Source organism: Cryptomeria japonica, chromosome 10, assembly GCF_030272615.1.
Source record: "Cryptomeria japonica chromosome 10, Sugi_1.0, whole genome shotgun sequence".
NCBI classification, from domain to species: Eukaryota; Viridiplantae; Streptophyta; class Pinopsida; order Cupressales; family Cupressaceae; genus Cryptomeria; species Cryptomeria japonica.
The window spans coordinates 767345692-767367446 of NC_081414.1; the positions used below are offsets into that span (position 1 = coordinate 767345692).

The 21755-nt window shown below is 34.5% G+C and overlaps 1 non-coding gene across 1 annotated transcript; it reads left to right on the forward strand.

Moving 5' to 3' along the window:
• The first annotated feature begins 21336 nt into the window (after positions 1-21336).
• Positions 21337-21408, forward strand: TRNAT-UGU (transfer RNA threonine (anticodon UGU)). Its single transcript has one exon. It is a non-coding gene; the product is annotated as a tRNA-Thr (tRNA).
• The last annotated feature ends 347 nt before the right edge of the window (positions 21409-21755 follow it).

Below are 21755 nucleotides of genomic sequence, written 5' to 3' on the forward strand. Positions count from 1 at the left end.
AGTCTTCTTCATTTGCCTCACCTCTTCATCTAACTATGTTTCTTCTCCTACTGCAGTATACTGCCTTGTAGACTTCTCCTTCTTCCTTTTCTCTGCCCCATCGATAGATACTTTTTTTTAGGCTTAGGTGGAGGTACCGGATTCTGAACACCGGAGGCAAGTGTCGATTTGCTTGGCTTGGCTTTGGTCTTCTTGGGAGGGACCGGTTTAGCCTGTGGCTTCACCACATCTTCCTCCTTCAGAATATTCTTATCCCTTGCCTTTTGCACTACTTCCCGAGTAATACCCATATGCTCTACAAGTTCCTCTACCTCCTTTCTCGCTTTCCTCTTCCTTCCAGCATCAGTGAACTTTTTGTGCAAGTTTAAGTCCTTTTCCTTGAAAGTTTCAAATTTTTCTTTCTTTTGAACTATCGACTTGCTCAATAGGTGTTGAGCATATGCTTCAAGCATAATAGAATCAACCTCATACCCCATGGGCATGATCCAGACTATCCTCAACTCAACAACTTCCATATGGCATTGATCTTTGTCAACCATAAAGAAAATTGTTTTCTCATACCTCTCAACTATCTCCTTAGGGATTCTTTCTCAGGATTTCATAGAGGCTTGGAAGGTCTTAAAATAGCCCCATAAGGTATATATTCTCATTGTACCATCACCTATACCCATCAACCCTTTCTTAATTTGCATCACCACCAGTTTTTCAAACTGCTACAAAATATTTCGATTATCAACTGCATGCTCGATGTAAATCTTCTGCAACCTTCCGAGACCGGTTACCAGATGAGGTTCCATCACCCGATTCAAGTGTGGATCTATTCTACACATTTTGATCTTCTTTCTTTAGCCACATTTTCTTATGTTGGTCTCTAATTTCATCAACCTTTTATTTGCTTTTCTCATCAGATTTGTTCTTATTCACCGGTGCATTCTTTCTTTTGCAATACTTTGCAATATGACCTTGTTTGTTACATGCATGATAGACATCATTTATCTACATAGGCCTAAATTTCATCTAATTTGGTCTCATACTGCATTGGTTTGATATATTCCCAAACATCCCACAAGCATAACATCTCTTATTCTGAAAATTGATCATCATTATGCACATATTTGACTATGACCAAAATTGTTGCATATGAAACACTGACCAGTAAAGGTAGAACCATTGTTTATATTATTCATCATCCCATTATTCATCCTACTTTTGCATTGATTTTCCATATAACCAAATTTATTGCAAGTGAAACAGCTACCATTGAATTTATAAGCATTAGGCTATCTTACCGGAGGTTTCTTGTTCTTCTGTTGATCATTGCTTTGACCAGAACCAGAGGATTCTCCTTTCTCAAATCCAAGTCCTTGAGTATCTTTTCCATGTCTCTAACTTTCCAACATCTCATCTAACCAGGTTGAACTAGCTTTGAAATTTTCTTTGTACTCATTAGCAGTGGTCAACTCATCTCTCTGAATTATGATATGTCTTTCAAGTTCTTATCCATCATTCATTGTCTACACTAGTTCAAGCTTCAACTTATCATTCTCATATGTCAGTCTACAACACTCATCAAATCTATCCTTCAAGGATTGAGTTAATCTTTCTTCATTCTTCTTCTGGTCTTCAATCTCCTTAGTCAGATTCATAACAATATATTGCATCTCATTCTTAAAAATTGCATTCTCCCTAGCCAACTTCTCTCATTCAGTTGTCTTATCTTGTAGAATTTGATTGTCAACACTTTGTTCTTCTTTTTCCTTCAGCTTTTCCATCAGCTACTTTCTCTTTTCCCAAGAACTGTTTAGTTGATCTTTCAGGGTTTTAATTAATTCTTCAGCTACATTCATATTTCTCTTCAAGCTATTATTTTTCTTCATTGTTGCATCAAGGTCTTCAAGTACCACACTAAGTTATCTCTGCAAACCAGAGTCCATTGATTCAATCTTCCATATCTTCCTTGAAGTTGTTAGGCTTCCTCAATAAGCTCTGATACCAATTGTTGGAATCAATGAACACTGAGAGGGGGGGGTGAATAAGTGTTCTGGTATTTATGAATTTGTTAATTTCATTCTTTATCAACTGGATGCACAGATAAGAAACTAAAATGCAGAAACACAAAGAAATCAAGCACGTAACCATAACACCAATATTTTTACGTGGAAATCCGAAAAGGGAAAAACTATGGTGGGGTTTGAACCCACAATATTATTATACTATGACTAGTATTAAAACAATATTACATGAGGGGAGTGCACATGCCTTCAGGAACACTACCTAGAGCTCATTGCTCAATTACAAAAGGGCTGCAACCCAGAGGAAGGCTCACTGGCTTATAGGCTAATATAAAATGATTAAAATGATTTATGAACTTATTAGAAGTATCTGACTATGCCAAATAACAGTTCTAGTTAGGAACAAAGTGATCCCCTACACTATTCTAATAAAATGTTATGTTTTGCCCTACTATTAATTACCAGATCAACAAAGCTAAAGGTACGTGATGGTATGATGAAAGAATAAGTATCTGGTAGATTACTGAGAGGGGGGGGTGTGAATCAGTAAATAGAAAAACTGATACAAACTTCCCAAACTCAAACTCAAACATATAAAGTAAACTTATCAATGAAATACCACTGTCAAGATCAATACTCATAAGAATACCGGTTGACTATTACAGCAACTTAACTGTAAACAACATTTAACTTGTAAACATCCAAATGCTTTATCATATGCCAATGCTTCATTTCTCAATGCTTCTGGTTATCATGCCTTATCAAAAATACTTAAATAGTTAATCAAATCAACCATAAGATCATAACCACAAAAACATTCACCAAATGACACAAGTATTTATACGTGGAAAACCCAAATAGGTAAAAAACACGGTGAGATGAGACTCACAAGGTAATATATGAACTCTTCTGAAGTTTGCCCTGTTAGGAGCCAAGCCTGTTAAAGCTTTTACAAAAGTCTTGTTAAGAATTGATCCTATTAGGAATCACTCAGTTAAGGGACTGACTACAAATGCCTTGTTAGAAGCAAATATCCTATAAGGAGTAACCTTAGTAGAGGATTTGAAAATCCAATCTAATGGACCACCTTGTTAGAGGATTTAATAAGTAACCAAGATTGTTAGAGCTTACCTGGTTAGGGGATTTAAATTTTGTTGTAATTGTTAGAAAACAACATGAGTTTCTTGATCTGTCTGAATAGCACTACATTTGCTTGATCAAATCTATTTAAGCTTCTATCTGCCTTTACTCAAACTGCAGACTCATTCTCCGGTTCAGAAAACACACACTCAACTGATTTTTGCCAACTCTTGCCAACCCTAAACAAAACAACTTCATCAACCTTAAATACAAATCAATTAGGTTGATAACAAAACAAAAATCTAATCCTCTCATCGAGATTACAAACAAATCGGTACAAGCATGACCGTTGGATTTTATAGCAATCTCTACACATCAATCACGAAAACCTCAACCGCTCCTTGATTACCACTTCATCGAGCTCAGTAACTCATCACATGTTTTGCATTAGATGCAATACACTTTTCTCATTTCCTAGACAAACAATCACGCCAAAACAATTGACCTTATCTTCATACAATGACCTTACGTGTCACCATCATTACCTCTCAACATTAGATCATAAACCAATATAACCAATTCAACAACCTTAATCGGTTAGGGTTTAACAAAAACAACAGGTAGGGTTTACCATTTACATAACATAGAAAGGTTTTAACCTTTTACTCTGATTACCGGTTCAACTCACAAACTTACATACTGGTTTACAATATCCTTCACAAAGCTCTTCCTACCGGTTACAAGACAATATCAACAATAACAACAATATCAGCAATATCATTACCGGTTAATTGACATTAATGATAACATAACATATCATTAATGCAATCTTTATGCAAATGCCAACAATCTCCCCCTTTGGCATTGATGGCAATACAAATATCAACACCATTACTTTGTTGTAGTGATTGTGAATAGGAATCCTGGTTTACATTATCAAGTATTCACATGCTCTCTTTGTCTTCAGTTTGTCACTGTTTTTCTTTCCCATAATCACATAATTCTTCTCCCCCTTTGACAACAATACCAAATTGAAAGTAAAAAATGTAATGTGAAATTTTCACTATGTATCAACAACATACTACAACTTGATGCTCCCCTTGTGGAATACATCCACTTCTACACCAACCCTTGTAAAATTCTACAAGTGATTCAGGGACTGATGTAGTCAACATCATGTTCAACTAACATCATGAAGAGGGACAACCCCTAACCAACTTCTAAGATACTCAAAAGTAGTCTTAGGCAGAGGTTTGGTAAAAATATCTGCAAGTTGCTCCTTGGTAGAAACATGCTCTAAAATAACATCTTTGCTCTGAACTTTTTCCCTCAAGAAATGATACTTGAATTCAATGTGCTTGGTTTGTGCATGCAAAACGGGATTCTTGGAAATATTTATGGCACTTGTATTATCACATAAAATCTTTATAGGTTTTTAAATTTTCGTCTTAAAGCCTTCCAAAATGTGCCTCATCCAAATAGCTTGTGTGCAATTCATATAAGTTGCAACATACTCAGCTTCAGCAGTAGATTGTGAAGTACAACTCTTCTTTTTACTACTCCATGAAACAAGCCTTCCTCCAAGAAAAAATGCTCCACCGGTTGTGCTTTTCCAGTCATCAACATTTCCTACCCAATCAGCATCTGTGTATGCCATCAAATCAAAGTTTCCTCCATATGGATACCATAATCCATAGTCAATAGTACCTTTCACATATCTAAAGACTCTCTTGGTTGCTATTAGATGTGTCTCCTTAGGATTTTTTTGGAGTCTAGAAACTGTGCCAACCGCATGGGCTATGTCCGGTCTGCTATGAACAACATAATGCAATTTTCTAATCATTGACTTGTATTCGTTCTCATCAACAGACTTAGATTCATCTTCCTTGGACAACTTACAACCTATAACCATTGGTGTCCCAACTGGTTTACAGTCACTCATGACAAATGTCTTCAAAACCTCTTTCACATACTTAGACTGTGTAATAAAAATACCATTCTTCATTTGTTGTATCTGCAAGCCTATGAAATTTTTTATTTCCCCTACCAAAGACATTTCAAACTCATTTTTCATTTCATCTGCAAAATTGTTGCTCATGACATCATTACCTCCAAATATAATATCATCAAAAAATACTTCATTTAACAGTATTTCATCTCCTTCAGACTTGAGATATATGTTACTATCATCACTGGTTCTCAGAAATCCTATGATCTTCATTAAATGTGTATGAAGCCTTTCATACTATGCCTGCTTTAATCCATATAAAGCCTTATGAAATTTGCATACCATGTCTTTCTCTTCAGTCAACGCATAACCATCGAGTTGCTCTATGTATACCTCTTCTTCCAATATCCCATTCAAAAATGTAGACTTAACATCCATCTGATATACCTTGAACTTTTTATGGGCTGCAAATGCAACTAAAGTTCTGACACCTTCTAGTGGTGCTAATGGTGCAAAAGTTTCACCATAATCTTGTCCTTCTTCTTGCACATAACCCTTGCCGACTAATCTCACCTTATTGTGAATTGCAACACCAGCTTCATTCAACTTGTTCCTGTATATCCATTTAGTACCTATAACATTATTATTTACCGGTCAAGGTACTAGGGTCCAAGTGTTGTTCTTCTCAATTTGATCTAGTTCCTCCTCCATAGCTTTAACCCAATGATCATCACCAAATGCCTCCTTAGCAAGTCTTGGTTCAATGGTCGAGATCATGCAATAATTCTCTCTAATTCTTCTTCTGGTTAGCACTCCAACATCCTTATCTCCAATAATCTGCTCAGGATTGTGATTTAGTCTCACATATCTAGGAATAACATGATCATTATCTTCAGGTTCAGCTTCTTCATTGTCATCATCTTCTTCTGAATTTATCTGTTCCGATTGAACAAGTGCACCAGAATTTGCTTTGTTAGTTTCATATTTCATAATTTCTGGTTCCAAAAACAAAATGCAACCATCTTCATCCTTTATCTCTAAATTGGTTCCTTCTGAGACTTCGGGAAATTCATCCACTCGAACATCAACACTCTCAACAATTCTTTGTGTTTGGTTGTTAAAACATTTCTAGGCCTTACTCTTCGTGGAATAGCCAAGAAATATGCCTTCGTCACTCTTAGCCTCAAATTTTCTAATGTAATCACCTCTCTTAATAAAACATTTGCTTCCAAATATCTTAAAATAGCTAACATCAGGTGATCTTCCATACCAATATTCATAAGGAGTCTTTTCCTTGCCTCTCTTTACCAGAACCTGGTTCATTGTGTAGACAATTGTTCTGACAACTTCTCTCCAAAAGGTTTTCACTACACCTCCTTGTATCAGCATTGCCCTGGCAGCTTCAACAACTGATCGGTTGTTCCTTTCTGCGATACCATTTTGATGTGGTGTCCTTGGTGTAGAAAGTTGTCGTTTGATACCATTCTCTTCACGATACCTAGTGAATTCTTCAGAAGTAAATTCACCACCTTGATCTCTCCTTAGACATTTTATCTTCTTATCGCTCTCTTTCTTAGCTAAGGCCCTGAATACCTTTAATTTACCAAAGGATTCAATCTTATCCTTCAAGAATGTGACCCACATCATCCTTGAGCAATCATCAGTGAGAATCATAAAATATATGTCACCTTGAATGTTTTTTGTTCTTATTGGTCCACAAAGATCTGTATGAACCAAATCTAACAAGTGCTCTACTGAAAAGGATTTTCTTTTGAAATTTGAAGAACTCATCTTTCCTAACTGACATTCTTTGCAAAGAGCATTAACTGATTTGTCTAACTGAGGCAAACCTCTCACTGTCTTGGACTTACTCACTTTAACAATGTTATCAAAGTTTATATGACAAAATCTCCTATGCCAAACCCAACTATCATCTATATTAGCAATAAAATAGTTGCTAACTTTATAATTAAGGTGAAATAGGTTACCTTTAGTTTGTTTCCCGATTGCAATCAACTCACCTTTGTTGTCAAAGATTTTGCACATACCATTTTTAAAACTCAAGTGGGTATCCTTTGTCATTGAGTTGTGCCACACTCAAAAGATTGTGTGTTAGTCCTTCAACCCAGTAGACATCATCTGAACTGCTCTTCCCATTAAGAGAAATAACTTCTTTACCTTTAACCATGCAAGGTGAGTCATTGCCAAATCTAACAACACCGCCATAAAATTCTTTCAAGGAAAGAAATTTTCTCTGATCACTGGTCATATGATGTGAAAGAACACTATTAATGATCCAATCATCAGAGTTATCCATCCTGGATACTAATGCCTTTTGGTCTGATATCTCTTCCTTAGTAGCCACAAACACAATATCTTCACTAGCATCACAATCAGATTCTTTATCAGTGATACCACTATCAATAGCAATAAGACAATCTCTCTTGCCTTTACCCTTATACTTCTTGAATTTATATCTCTTGTGTTCATTTTCATCATTAGGACAATTAGCTGCTATGTGACCAATCGTGTTGCAAGCAAAATATTTTAAAGGTAATTTACCTTTGTATTTACCAATGCCTCTAGGCAACCGCTTTGCCAATAATGCTTCAAACTCCACTAAACTGTCTTCATCATCAGCATCTTTGTTGGATCTAGATTCATAACCATGACTAGTATCTCTACTTTTTCTCACAGATGGGTTAGAAACAGAAGCTCTAAATGCAGACTCAGATTTCTGTACACTACCATCATAGCCATTTAATTCAAAAGCAGTAAGCTTGCCAATGATTGAGTCAACAGTTACCTTAGTTTTGTCAATGGACTCCAGCTCTTGAATAGCTACAACTCGCATAACATAGACCGATAGTAGGGTTCTCAGTACCTTACTGATTACTGTGGCATCTTCCACTTTCCCTCCTGCACTCTTAAATTCACTGACTATCTCTTTTATCCTTTGACCATACTGCTAGATATTATCACCTTCAGACATCCTCATGTCATCAAACTTTCCTCTTAGACTCTCCTCTTTAGAAATCTTAACATGTTCATCGTCGCTATAAATCTATTCAAGTTTTTTCCATACTTCATATGCAGTTTCAAGACCATGAACATCTACATTTTCAACATCAGACATGGAACTGATAATAGCCTCCAATGCTTGATGATTTTCTTGATGTTCTTTCTTTTGATCATCAGTCAGAATTCCAGTAGGTTCAATATACTTAGTATCTATATGATACCAATACTGACTTCCCAGACTCTTGATGTAAATTTTCATTCTATCGCTCCATATCCTATAGTTCTCTGTGGAACTTGGACCTTCCTTCTTCATCATGATCTAGCAGATCTTTTCCTCAAGTTGTTAGGCTTAGACCTTAGAGGGTCTAACAAGCTCTGATACCAATTGATGGTATGATGAAAGAATAAGTATCTGGTAGATTACTGAGAGGGGGGAGTGAATCAGTAAATAGAAAAATTGATACAAACTTCCCAAACTCAAAATCAAACATATAAAGTAAACTTATCAATGAAATGCCATTGTCAAGATCAATACTCATAATAATACCAGTTGACTGTTACAACAACTTAACCATAAACAACTTTTAACTTGTAAACATCCAAATGCTTTATCATATGACAATTATTCATTTTGCAATGCTTTTGGTTATCATGCCTTATCAGAAATAGTTAAACAGTTAATCAAATCAACCATAAGATCATAACCACAAAAACATTCACCACATGAAACAAGTATTTATATGTGGAAAACCCAAATAGGTAAAAACCATGGTGAGATGAGACTCACAAGATAATATTTGAACTCTTCTGAAGTTCGCCCTATTAGGAGCCAAGCCCGTTAAAGCTTTTACAAAAGTCCTGTTAAGAACTGATCCTGTTAGGAATCACTAAGTTAAGGGATTGACTACAAATGCCTTGTTAGAAGCCAATACCCTGTAAGGAGTAACCTCTGTAGAGGATTTGTAACTCCAATCTAATGGACCACCTTGTTAGAAGATTTAATAAGTAACCAAGCTTGTTAGAGCTTACCCGATTAGGGGATTTCAATTCTACTATAATTGTTAGAAAACAATAGGATTTTCTTAATATGTCTAAATAGCACTACATTTGCTTGATCAGATCCATTTAAGCTTCTATCTACCTTTACTCAAACTACAAACTCATTCTCCGGTTCGGCAAACACACACTCAACTGATTTATGCCAACTCTTGCCAACCCTAAACAAAACAACTTCATCGACCTTAAATACAAATCAATTAGGTCGGTAACACAACAAAAATCTAATCCTCTCATCGAGATTACAAACAAGTCAGTACAAGAATGACTATTGGATTTTATAGCAATCTATACATATCAATCAAGGAAACCTCAACCGCTCCTTGATTACTGCTTCATCAAGCTCAATAACTCATCACGCATTTTGCATTAGATGCAATACACTTTGCTCATTCCCTAGACAAACAATCGCACCAAAACAATTGACCTTGTCTTCATACAATGACCTTAAGTGTCACCATCATTATCACTCAACATCAGATCATAAACCAACATAACCAATTCAACAATCTTAATCGGTTAGGGTTTAACAAAAAAAACTGGTAGGGTTTACCGGTTACATAACATAGAAAGGGTTTAACCTTTTACTCTGATTACCAGTTCAACTCACAAACTTACATACTGTTTTACAATATCCTTCACAAAGCTCTTCCTACCAGTTACAAGAAAATATCAACAATAATAACAATATCAGCAATAGTATTACCAGTTTAATTGACATCAATGACAACATAACATATCATTAATGCAATCTTTATGCAAATGCCAACAGTACGCATGTGAAACTGCGCTCAATCTCTCCCAAAATCATCTCACATATCATAACAACACCTAAATACATTAACTAAGTCAATCTTATGTATCTAAATTAGCAAAATTAATCTCCCACAAGTCGGCTTAATAAAATATCAAAATATGAAATGTGTAGCTTCAAGTCAACTCAAATCTTCACAAAACCATATTCCAAATCCAAGACACATGATCACATGCTTCCCATAAGTTGGTCCAATCACCTCAAACTTACCAACAACCACCAGAATCATCTCAATGAATCCACTCCACACGTTACACCTTAAAAAATGAAGATAAACCTATTTTACTGCTGAACTGGATACCAGACCTTCTAACATGCTAAAGAATCATGACTAGAGGATAATATTACATGATAATCTGCTTATCATACCCAATCAACTTAACTCAAATCATTGGAACCAAAATCACATCACGGGAAATGTGAAATATTTACCAAAGTTATACACAGAGTATTACTGATATACTTACACCAGAACTCTATATCGAATGTCCCAAGCTTCATACCAGATATGATCAATAGGCTGAGTTGCCATCAATGAGAACTCCTAAGAAATATCCTATGTCAAATATCATCAATCTCAACCGGAGCAATAATACTTCATGCCAACAACACCAACACGAGTTGAGAGTGCCAAGAGGGCACGTGATGATCTATAGAGCCAGGTCGATGACCTCCAACAACAAGTGGATGTCGCAGAACAAGGAACATGTGGTCACTTTGACTACCCCCAAAGTGTGCTAGATGCTAGTGGACTTTGAGGTGGTTCACTGGAGAGAGACCACACTGCGGGAGGATCCCATGATGTAGTAGAAGATCGTAGCAGAGCTACAAAGAGATCTCGGGGGTCTGCAGTCACGAAGCGTTATAGATATGAGATCGCAGTCTACCTCAATTAGACAACCATCATGCTAGGATAAAGATTCTCTAGTGCCCACGACCTTAAGGACCCATCCTCGTAGGCGAACATAATACATTTTGACTTGTATATATTGATCCATTTTTTATTCATTTGATGTATAATATTCTTTTGATTTATACATAGATGTACTGATATAGTTCACAAACACATGCTAGCATCATGTGTCTTTTTTAGTGATGTGATACGTGTATATTAATACTTTACATTGACATTATATACATATTAGATTCAACATTCCGATCTTATCTTGTGTCATCATGGGTGGATTTATTTTTCATTTTATATGCTCACATGATGGATGGTTTATATTAAAAGTACATCATGGTTTAATTTACATATCATTGTATATATGCATGATTAATTTCCATGATGACCATTGTATAGATGTTTTTTGAGATATTAATAGAACAGGTATACGCATGCACACACAACACACACACACACACACACACACACACACACACACACACACACACACACACACACACACACACACACACACACACACATATATGCATAGTCACTCCATAACACATAGATGATTAGATATCATATTGATGAAGATATATATCATGACACAACTATCGTAGAGATATAAGTGTCACATGCATGATACATACAACTTTCCTTCTATATATGATATCTACGTAGGTGAAGAGTGTTGAAAGGTTCCTTGAGATGTGTACCATCCATATGAGATAAACCATAGGCATTGAAACCATAGATAGAGGTAATGATGTATGGAACTAACCAATTTGGGTTGAACTTCCCTTTTTGATCAGGTGGTGCATTGACATTTTGTTTATTCTCACAAAGAACCAAGTCACCTATCTTAAAGGCTCGAGGTAGAACATTTTGGTTATATTGTTCAGACAAAGACTTTTGATAAGCTTGAAGATGTTGAAGGGCCTTTAGATGATTCTCATCTAAAAACTCAATTCAATTGAGATGAAGGGTATGATATGAAGCATCATCAATAAGCCCTTTCAAGGAGATATGTAATGATAGAATCTCCAACTCAAGAGGCATGATGGCATTGGCACCATACACAAGGTTGTAAGACATTATCCCTATAGTTGTACATACACTCATGTGATAGGTCCATAACACATATACCAGTTGAGTATACCAATCTTTACCATATTCAATAATGATCTTACATAGAATGTGTTCAATAGTCTTGTTAGATGCTTTCGCTTGACCATTAGATTGAGGATAATAAGGTGTAGAAAAATGATGGTGGATGTGAAACATCTCAAGAAACTGCTTAACCTCTTTGTTCTTAAATGGTGTACCAATATCAGATACAAGGTTAGCAAGCAAACCAAAATGAGAAATAATGTTATCCATAATGAATCCACAAATCACATCAGTCGTGGTGTATCTTAATTGTATAGCCTCGACCCACTTTGTGAAATAATCTATAGTAGTGATGATAAAGGTAGGACCCTTAGAGGAAAAGGGACATATCTTACTAATGATATCCAACCTCCATGTCTCAAAAGTCCATGGAGAAGCTTGAGTTTGGAGCTCATGTACGAGATCTTGAAGCAAGTTACTATATTGTTGACATTGGAGGCATTTCTTGACAAAGGAAAAGGAATCTTGTTCCATTTTTTTCTAGTAATAACCCATGTGAATCAACTTGTGGACCAAATACTTGCTCCCAAAATTACCACCTCCAAAGCCTGAATGGGCTTCCTAGAGGGCAAGGGGTATCTCATCTCTTGTCAAACAAAGAAGAAGGACATTATATGATCTTCGATAAAGGACATTGGATAAGAGGATATAATGAGCGGAAAGTTTCTAAATCTGTGCACACGAGTTCTTGCTAGTGTCATTGGGAAAAATTTTAGTTTTGAAATAATTATAAAAATGTGTGAACCATTCTCCTCAACCAATATGAGCGTACATGAAATTATTGAATTTTATTTGATCTATTACAACTAAAGAGTGGAGGACTTGTACCACAAAATGATATTCCTCTTGACTGAATTTCGGGGCAACAAGGGAAGTAGTGCTTGCCATTGCATCCACGTGATGATTTTCTCTTTGCGAAATATTGTCGATCGTATAAGTAGTGAAATATTTTAGTATTGTTGCAACCAAATCCTTATACTGAGATAACTTCAGCTACTTAATGTGATATGCACTTGTAACGTGATTTAAAATAAGCTTGGAGTCCCCATGGATGCAGATGTGTTTCACCTCCATGGCAATCGCGGCACATAACCAAGAAATTAAGGCTTCATACTCAACGATATTGTTAGTGCAATGAAATTATAAATAGAATGAAAGAGGGACTAGTTTTCCTTCAAGTGAGACCAAGACCACACCCTCTTCTGAACCAGTCTGACATCTCAATCCATCAAAATACATATCCCATATGGGCTTGTAACCCACTGTTAATACATCTTCATCGAGGAAAAGATCTAAGGTGGGAAAAGATTTTTTAGATTGGGCACCAGTTAACTAATCAATGATGGCTTTCCCTTTGATCAAGTTTTGTGTTATGAATCTCAAGTCAAACTTAGAAATCAGCATCACCCATTTAGCCAACCTACCTGAAAGAATAGATTTTGAAAAGAGATTCTTAAGGATGTCATTCTTAGTGATAACCTGTGTTTCTACATGAAGGATGTAATGCCTTAACTTTTGTGTCAAGAATACAAGAGCTAGACATTGTTTTTCCATGATAGAATATTGAATTTCATACAATATCAAGGTATGACTGATGTAATATATTTCTCTCTCTCAGCCTTCATCATCATGTTGAGCTAGCAAAGCTACTAGAGCGTGAGATGAGGTAGAGATGTACAAATAGAAAGGTCTATTAGACATAGCCAATATTAGGATAGGAGGGTTAGCCAAATAATTCTTAATAGAATCGAAAGCTTCATGGCATTCTCGTTCCATTTGACATAAAAATCTTTCTTCAACAACCACATGAAAGGAAGGCTATGATTAGCTAATTGCCCCACAAACTTGTGAATGGCCTGAATCTTCCCTTGCAAACCACAAAGTTGAGAGATGTTTCTAGGTGGAGGCATATTTACAATTGTATCGATTTTATTAGTATATATCTAGATTCCTCAATGAGAGACAATGAATCCCAAAAGTTTCCCAACATCCACACCAAAAACACATTTAAGAGGATTCAGTCTCATCTTGTATAATCAAAGCCTATCAAAGAGTAATCGAAGATTTTTAATATGTTCTTGATGGGCAACAAATTTAAACAAGATATCATCGACATAATCTTCTAAGATTTTATGGATGAAATCATGGAATATCAAGGTCATAGCTTGTTGATAGGTTTCTCTTGCATTTTTTAACCCAAATGGCATGAAAACATAGCAAAAATTTCCCCAAGAGTTGTGAAGGAGGTTTTATATTGATCTTCTTGGTTAATGTGAATCTAATTATACCTCGAGACACCATCCATGAAAGAGAGGAATACATAAGGTTCGTGATTGGATCCATCATCATGTCAATGTTTGGGAGTGGAAAATCATCTTTGAGAGAAGCTTTATTCATGTCCCGAAAATCAATACAAATATAGATTCGACCTTCAAGTTTGCTAACTGAAACAATTATCGAGATCCAAAGCAAATAGTCAATGGGAAGGATAAAACCAGCTTTTAAAAGCTTTTCTATCTTTGTCTTGACTAATAAAGCCACATTAGGATTCATCTTTTGAATATTTTGTTTCACGGGTTTAGCATCAAGACTTAGTATGATGTTATGTACCATAATAGACTCATCAATGTCTAGCATTTATTCATAAGACCAAGCAAAGATATCGGAGAATTGATGTAAAATATTAGAATATTGTTTGGATTCTTCGAAGGCTAAACACTTCCTAACCTTGATGAACGTATCAAGATTTTTATCACTCATAATGACATCAGTATTTTCTCCACTAAGGAGTACACTATGGCCTTCTGGATGAGACATGGATATATTCTCCTCATTATAAGATAAAGGTGCCCCTAATCAACGAATTCTCCAAAATATGCTTGGGTGTTTAAACAAAAGGTGAATTGACATTTATGGTGATAAGAGGGGAATTCAACATATGCACCTAGAAATTCCATTAAGGATTCTTTCAAAGGGAAAACATCCAAGGGAACTTGATTAGGCGGTGTTAGCGATAAGTTCTTGATTAGTAAGCTTAAGAGGAATATGGTCAACAAAAATCATGTTAAAAATTAACTATGGTTTTGTTCTACAACCTGTATGGTGATATCCTACTCTGGTGTTGTGGTGACGAGGTTTAGTTTCCAGAGGAATCCAAATACCTTGTCCATTATGTCCACAACCTTTTCCATCATAACCAAGTTGCGATACAAGCTTATATCAATGAGCATAAATATCATGCAATTCCTTATATGAAGGAGGTTTTGTATAGAAAAGGTGATCAACATAATAAGTATCACCCATCTTTATAGATGCATAGTCATATTTTGTAGCCAAAGTGAATGAAATATTGGGAAACTTTAGGTGGATAGGATGTACCTTGTATTCACCAACATGCGAGTTAGTGAAATTTAAGGAACCCCAATCATCACCCAATCATGTATTTACTTTGGATCGGGAAGGTGATTTAGTTGAGGATGGTTTATTAAGAGTAGACTCCAAGGCTTGTACCTCAATTAGATCTATTTTTGAGGAGTCTTCTTTTAGAGAATGTGGCTCCCTGGGTAATTTCTCCTTCACAAGATCTTGCTTTTTATGGATCTCCTCCTTTGGGACTTCCTCACTCTTCTACTCTTACTTTTTGGTGGACATGACAAAAGTAGAAGTCATCACTAAAGAGGATAAGGTAGGTACATTATTTTGAAAAGAAGGCACAACTGAGGCTTGACCAATTGCTGCTATTTGACAAAGGCACATAGCTTCGACATTAGCCTTGATTGTGATAACTTGGTTATTAGCTACAGATTTTATAGATCCGTGAAGTGTAGAAGATACAACTCCCAAAGCGTGAAGACAAGGTCTACCCAAAAGGAGATTATACGACAAAGGACCTGGCATCACATGTACAAGCATTGGAATAGTAATAGGTCCAACCTTTAAGGACAGTATGACCGTTCCTATAATAGTTTTACCATTGTTATCAAATCCTCGAATAAACAAGGAGGAAGTTGCCAAGGTGCTTGGATTCACCTTGATTTTTGGTAACAAATCCAAGCTACAAACATTAAGTAGAGAGTTTGTGTCAAAAAGTGTTCATATAATACCAACACCAGTTGCATAAACAATTATTATTAGAGGATCTACCAAATTTCTCACTTTTGGTGGAAAAAGTTCATGGGGATAGGAAGTAATATTCGGTAAATCTGCATGAATGTGATAAATCAACACATTCACATCCACTGGTCTCACAAAAGAAAGTGGTAAGATCTTTTGCAAAGCTTCCTATAGCATACCTTGATACGTCATAGCAGTTTGAAGAAAATCCCATAGTGAGATCTTCACGGGAGTAACCTTAAGTTGCTCGATAAGATCATAGTCACTAGTTTGTTTATCTACCAGTAAGGGTGCTTGAGGAAGACTAGGTTGACAGGGTGGTAAAGAAACTTGTGGTTGATCAAGAGTCTGCTTATTCCTTTGAGTATTATACAAGTGAGAAATGGTGTTGTAAGATGATTGTTTAGATTGCATAAACTTAGTATATAAATCAAATGTTTCTCCTTTAAAAGGTTTTCCATTAATAGTTTTGACTTTCTTCGGAGAAGGACTTGTTGCAGTCACATGAATGTAAGGTCTCTTAGGCCTTTGAGGAACCATGAAGACAACAATAACATTCATAGACCTGTGATTTTTTAATGAGGATGTGGTGGAAATGATACTTATTTTACATCTCTCTTGGAGAGAGGTTCTTCGAAGAAGTTATCTAAAACTTCATCAAACATATCGAAGTCATCCTTAGAAAATGCCTTGTCAAAAGCATCAAACTCCAAGAGGAAGAAATTTGACATTAGGCATCCACGTTGGGTTCACCAAAATGTAGAGGAGGGGATTTGTTACAAATCTTAGAGAAAAAGTCTATCCACCACTACCTCACTTACACTAGTGCTAAGGGTGATCTAGGGGATAACAATAAGATAAAAACTACACTAATGAAGAAACAATTGAATGATTAAAGCACATAAATGATGAAATACAAAAAATCTAAGATAACAACATGGTACAAAACTAAGAACAGATTATACCAAATAATTAGATAGGTCTCGGGTTTTGGATGCCAACATGGTGCATAGACGTTTGCATGATGCGTTTTTATTTGTATAACTAGAGAGCACATAATTCCAAAGAAAGCTGACAACAACACTCCTTAACTATGCATAATGTGTTCATCACTTCCACACATGGAGACGGAGAAAATGTTGGGGTTGTATAGGGGTTTGCCTTAGTTAGATCGCCATTTTAGTGTTTCAACCTCCACAGACAGCCAGATAGATAGATTGGATGAAAGATAAAAAGATAACATCCAAATAGAAACTGTACTCTGCTTAATGGAAGCAAACCCCTATTGCAAATAGATAAAAATGATATATTGATAAGTTGAATTTACCTAGATGATAGATACACTTAGAGATATGATAGATAAATTGCATACAATGATAAAGGATGGAGATAAATGATAAAGAGAAGACAAGGCGTGTAGCCAAACAAACCTTTTGAAATATGAGTGTGATGACGCTCAAGATACATGCTTGTTGTTGCAAGATGATTACAAGAATGTTGTGGATGGGGATAGCTTGAGAGAACTTGTAGAGTGTTCAAGAGAGAGAGATCAAAGATTCCTAAAGTAACCAAGAGTGGAATCATTTCCAATGAGCAAAGAAGAGCTTTTGAGGCTGGGGAGAGGGGTGGAGCACCATTACAGCCAAAAGCAAGCCAAGGGACATGCATCAAAACATGTCTAACTAATTGCAAGATGCAAGATTCCATGGATCTATCAGGACATTATCACGACATGCAGACGTCTATGCGGCGTGTTGTCGTCCTCCCAAAGATAGACACAAATAGGGCTTCGGGACAAACAAGGGTATTTTGTCTTCGGGGCCCATGATATCAAAATAATGGGATTTTGATCACGAGTTTGTCATTAATGCACAATGCATCATGTAGAAGTGTCATAAATGCATTAGGCTCAATTTAGGACACTACAACACAAATATATAGACTTGAAAATTAAGGATTAATATTTATAGAGATATCAATCTGACACAAAGATGTACATATTGGTCAAAAGACAATTTAGGCTCAAAAAGAATATTATACAAAGTTTTTAAAAGGTCCTAAAACCACCCCATTAACCATTGTACTTGTAAGAGGAACAAGTAATTGCGCACATCAAATTCAGCCAAATTAATAGGTGGTGTTAATATACCATCATGTTCCATAAAACCTCATTATGCCATCATTTAGATATATCAGTCTTAGTTAATCATTCAATCAATATATGAGTGGTTTCAAATCAACTTCACAATATTTAACACAATGATATATTATCTAAAACTCATATTATCAGTTAATAGCCTCTATTTAGTACTAAACATACACTCTTGCTTGTCACGTTCAACAAATTTAACATAAATATGATTAGCAAAAACATAATTAAAAATAAATAAAAAATACTAGCATAAGCTTACTATATAATTGCTAGGTGTTGAAACACCTTTTATAAACAAAAATAATAATTAGAGTAAGGAAATGATGAAACATAAATAGGCCTCAGAAAGCATGTGCATTCATTAGAATGGATCTAGGAAATTTATGAGGGCGAAGAAAATTAACGAGCAAGTTCTCAAAACAAGAGATTTGGTAATATAAATATTGTATTAAAATAATGAAGAATGTGCAAGAAAAGTGTTGCATAATAATAAGAGAAATCAACGAGTGATATTTGATTCTATTAAAGATTGCATCTTTAACAACATCCATACTATAAAATTGTGAGGTGGAAGTGGGCATATATAAAAGATGATCAAGATGATTCCTAGCACATGACAACTAGATAAGTAACAAAATGAGCCACTATGTAAGGAGACCAAGTAAATTGTAGCTTGCTAAATATAAAGCATACTCTTAACAAGAGGACACATATGTGTGAAGCAATTCTAAGAAATCTTATCATATATTTTACTATCAAATCTATTAATACTAAAGTAAAAATTCATAAATATAATGCACTTTAATAACTTCAAATGTAATGATGATGTAATGATATTCTTTATTTAGTGGAGATAACACTATTTATGCATTAAAGAATACCTTCATTGTCTCTTCTAAATAGTGTATTTCATTTTTTGTCTTTGTTGGAACCTGTTTTTACAATAAGGAAGAAATATCACTAAGATTTACAAGGATAGCTAAATCAACTTTTCTTTCATATATTATCAGCTCTACAATCAATTAGGTGTATGTTTCTTATATTAATTAATATTTTCCTCTAAAGTATAATTTTATCTGGTATAAAATGATAGTCATGTGAGTATGAAGAAGAAATGAGATGACTAGGTACAAAGAAGATGGAATTGGAGAATGACTGGACGGAAAAGTAGAAGTAGGTAGATTGCTTTTGTGGATGAGAGAGTTTTTTTGTAAGATAAATAGTTGCACTTGTGCTTTGTGGCCTGGAATTGTTTATATTTTACTCAATATGAGATATTTCTTCTAAAAGATGAGGAGATCATCTTTCTTTCTTAGTGTGATATTAAATCACTTAGAGCATTAAATTCTCGGCATTATTATATCTAGATATATTTTCCTTATCATACTTTTCCAATTTATCATTTAGATAATCCTATTCTTTAATTTTTTTAACTATTTAGTTTCGTTGATCAAACATAATTTTCTACAAAAAAGAAACACCAATAGATTCTTGGTAAAGTTCCAAAGATTTTTTATCATGGCAATCTTTTCAAGTTTTTCTTATCTACAAATGTAAATTTTATTTATCAACCACCCTATTGACCTTGGAATAATAATTTTGTTCATTTCCTCTAATGATTTACACAATCGATTAAGAGAAGATAAGTGCAACATATATTTTTGGTTTTGCATGTACCATTCGCTCCATTATTATTTTTAAAACAATATTTTTTCATAACCTTAAAATTGTCTACATAGTTAACCTAACAATATTCATAACAAAGAAGACATTCCTATTTACTTTATAATCTCACCATTATTATTCCCTTTGGATCATATGACCTAATCAAAATTTGAAGAATTTAGAAGTTAAAAATAGAATCTTTTATTAACAACTATGGAATTATCTACTAAATTCAAAAGTATGTCAATTCTATTAAGAAACTTTACTCCTATCTTATCCTTGATTAAAGGAGTTAGTGACTATTAGAGAAATATTAACAATAATCTAGCAAAATCTAACCTTGTAACCTAAATACCTTTGTATCAAAAACTACTTCAAATCATTGATATGAAATCAAATTTAATTGAATATGAGGAAGATATAAATCACTCACCCCATTCATTAATGTTTTTTTTTCACCTATTCTAATTGTTCGATACTTTGTCTCATCCATAGATTGATTAGTTGAAAAATGAAAACGTCATCAAATCTTGTATAATGCATGCCAAGTGATTTATATTAATGTTTAGAGAGGTATTCATATATTCTTGAAAAAAAACCTTACTTAAACAAAGTTGTATATAAGATACAATATTATGTAAAACTCATTTTGTTCAAGTACACATTACTTAACTATTGGTGAAGAATTACTATTCGAGTTGTCTATGACAAACTACTTAAGAAAATGAGATTTGCGATTTGAATATTTATGTCTAAAATTTTAGACAAGTAGTCGTCTTGTTATCATGTGGAGAAGGATAATCATGCCACCCAATATGTCTCTAATTTATTCCCTTCTTAGTAGCCATGGGATTCACCATACATGTTTCCTTCAAAAAATTCAATTATGTGTAACCTATTGCTGACATTTAATTAGCTTGGCATTCAATCGAATTCATACAATAGTTGTATCAAAAGATATAATTTTTGAGGATTTTTCCTATTTCTTCTATATTTGATGTCACCAATAAATATCCATTAAAAATAGTTGCTCCCTCATCTCTTAATTATAAAATGTAACATAAATAAATACTAACATGTGATTTTTGATCAAATTAGAAAAAAAATAATTACTGAATGGTCTAAACCTCTATGAAAATATGTCCCTTCTTGGCCCTCTATAGTATGTAACATGACCAAGTCTTTTGTATCACATAAATTCACGTGTATATGGTAAAGATGGAGAGGAAAAGTACACTAATTCATCTACCCTGAGGGTGGCATTGAAGTCAAAATAACATTAAAAATCAACTTATAGTGGAAAATGTTGCAGCACTTAAAACGTATTTGAATTTATCCGTTGAACTACTTCGTAAGTTCGATTCTACCGTTATATTTTATCAAATAATTATTCTATGTACAATTGGTGGCATCGTTGCCTTTATAGCTCAGTGGTAGAGCGTTAGTCTTGTAAACTGAAGGTCCACAGTTCGATCCTGCGTGAAGGCAATTTCGAGTTGTTTATTTACTAAGTTTATGATAATGTGTAACTTTTAGAAGGTATTCTTTCTTTTAAGGAGAAGATTTGCATTCAAAATTAAATTAACTGAGTTTATAATTATGTATAACTTTTCAGAAAAATGTTGGCATTCAAATTAAATTTATTAAAAAGTATTATCTTGTTTTTATTTTTAACTGAAGAGTTATTTTAATAATTTAATAATTATTTTATAGTATTAGTTATTTTTAAAAATATATGTTGGTTAGAGTTTTTAATTTTTCTCTATATCATTATTATACTAGACTATTATATTATTGTAGATTGTATATGAATATAATTAATTTTTCCTTCTATT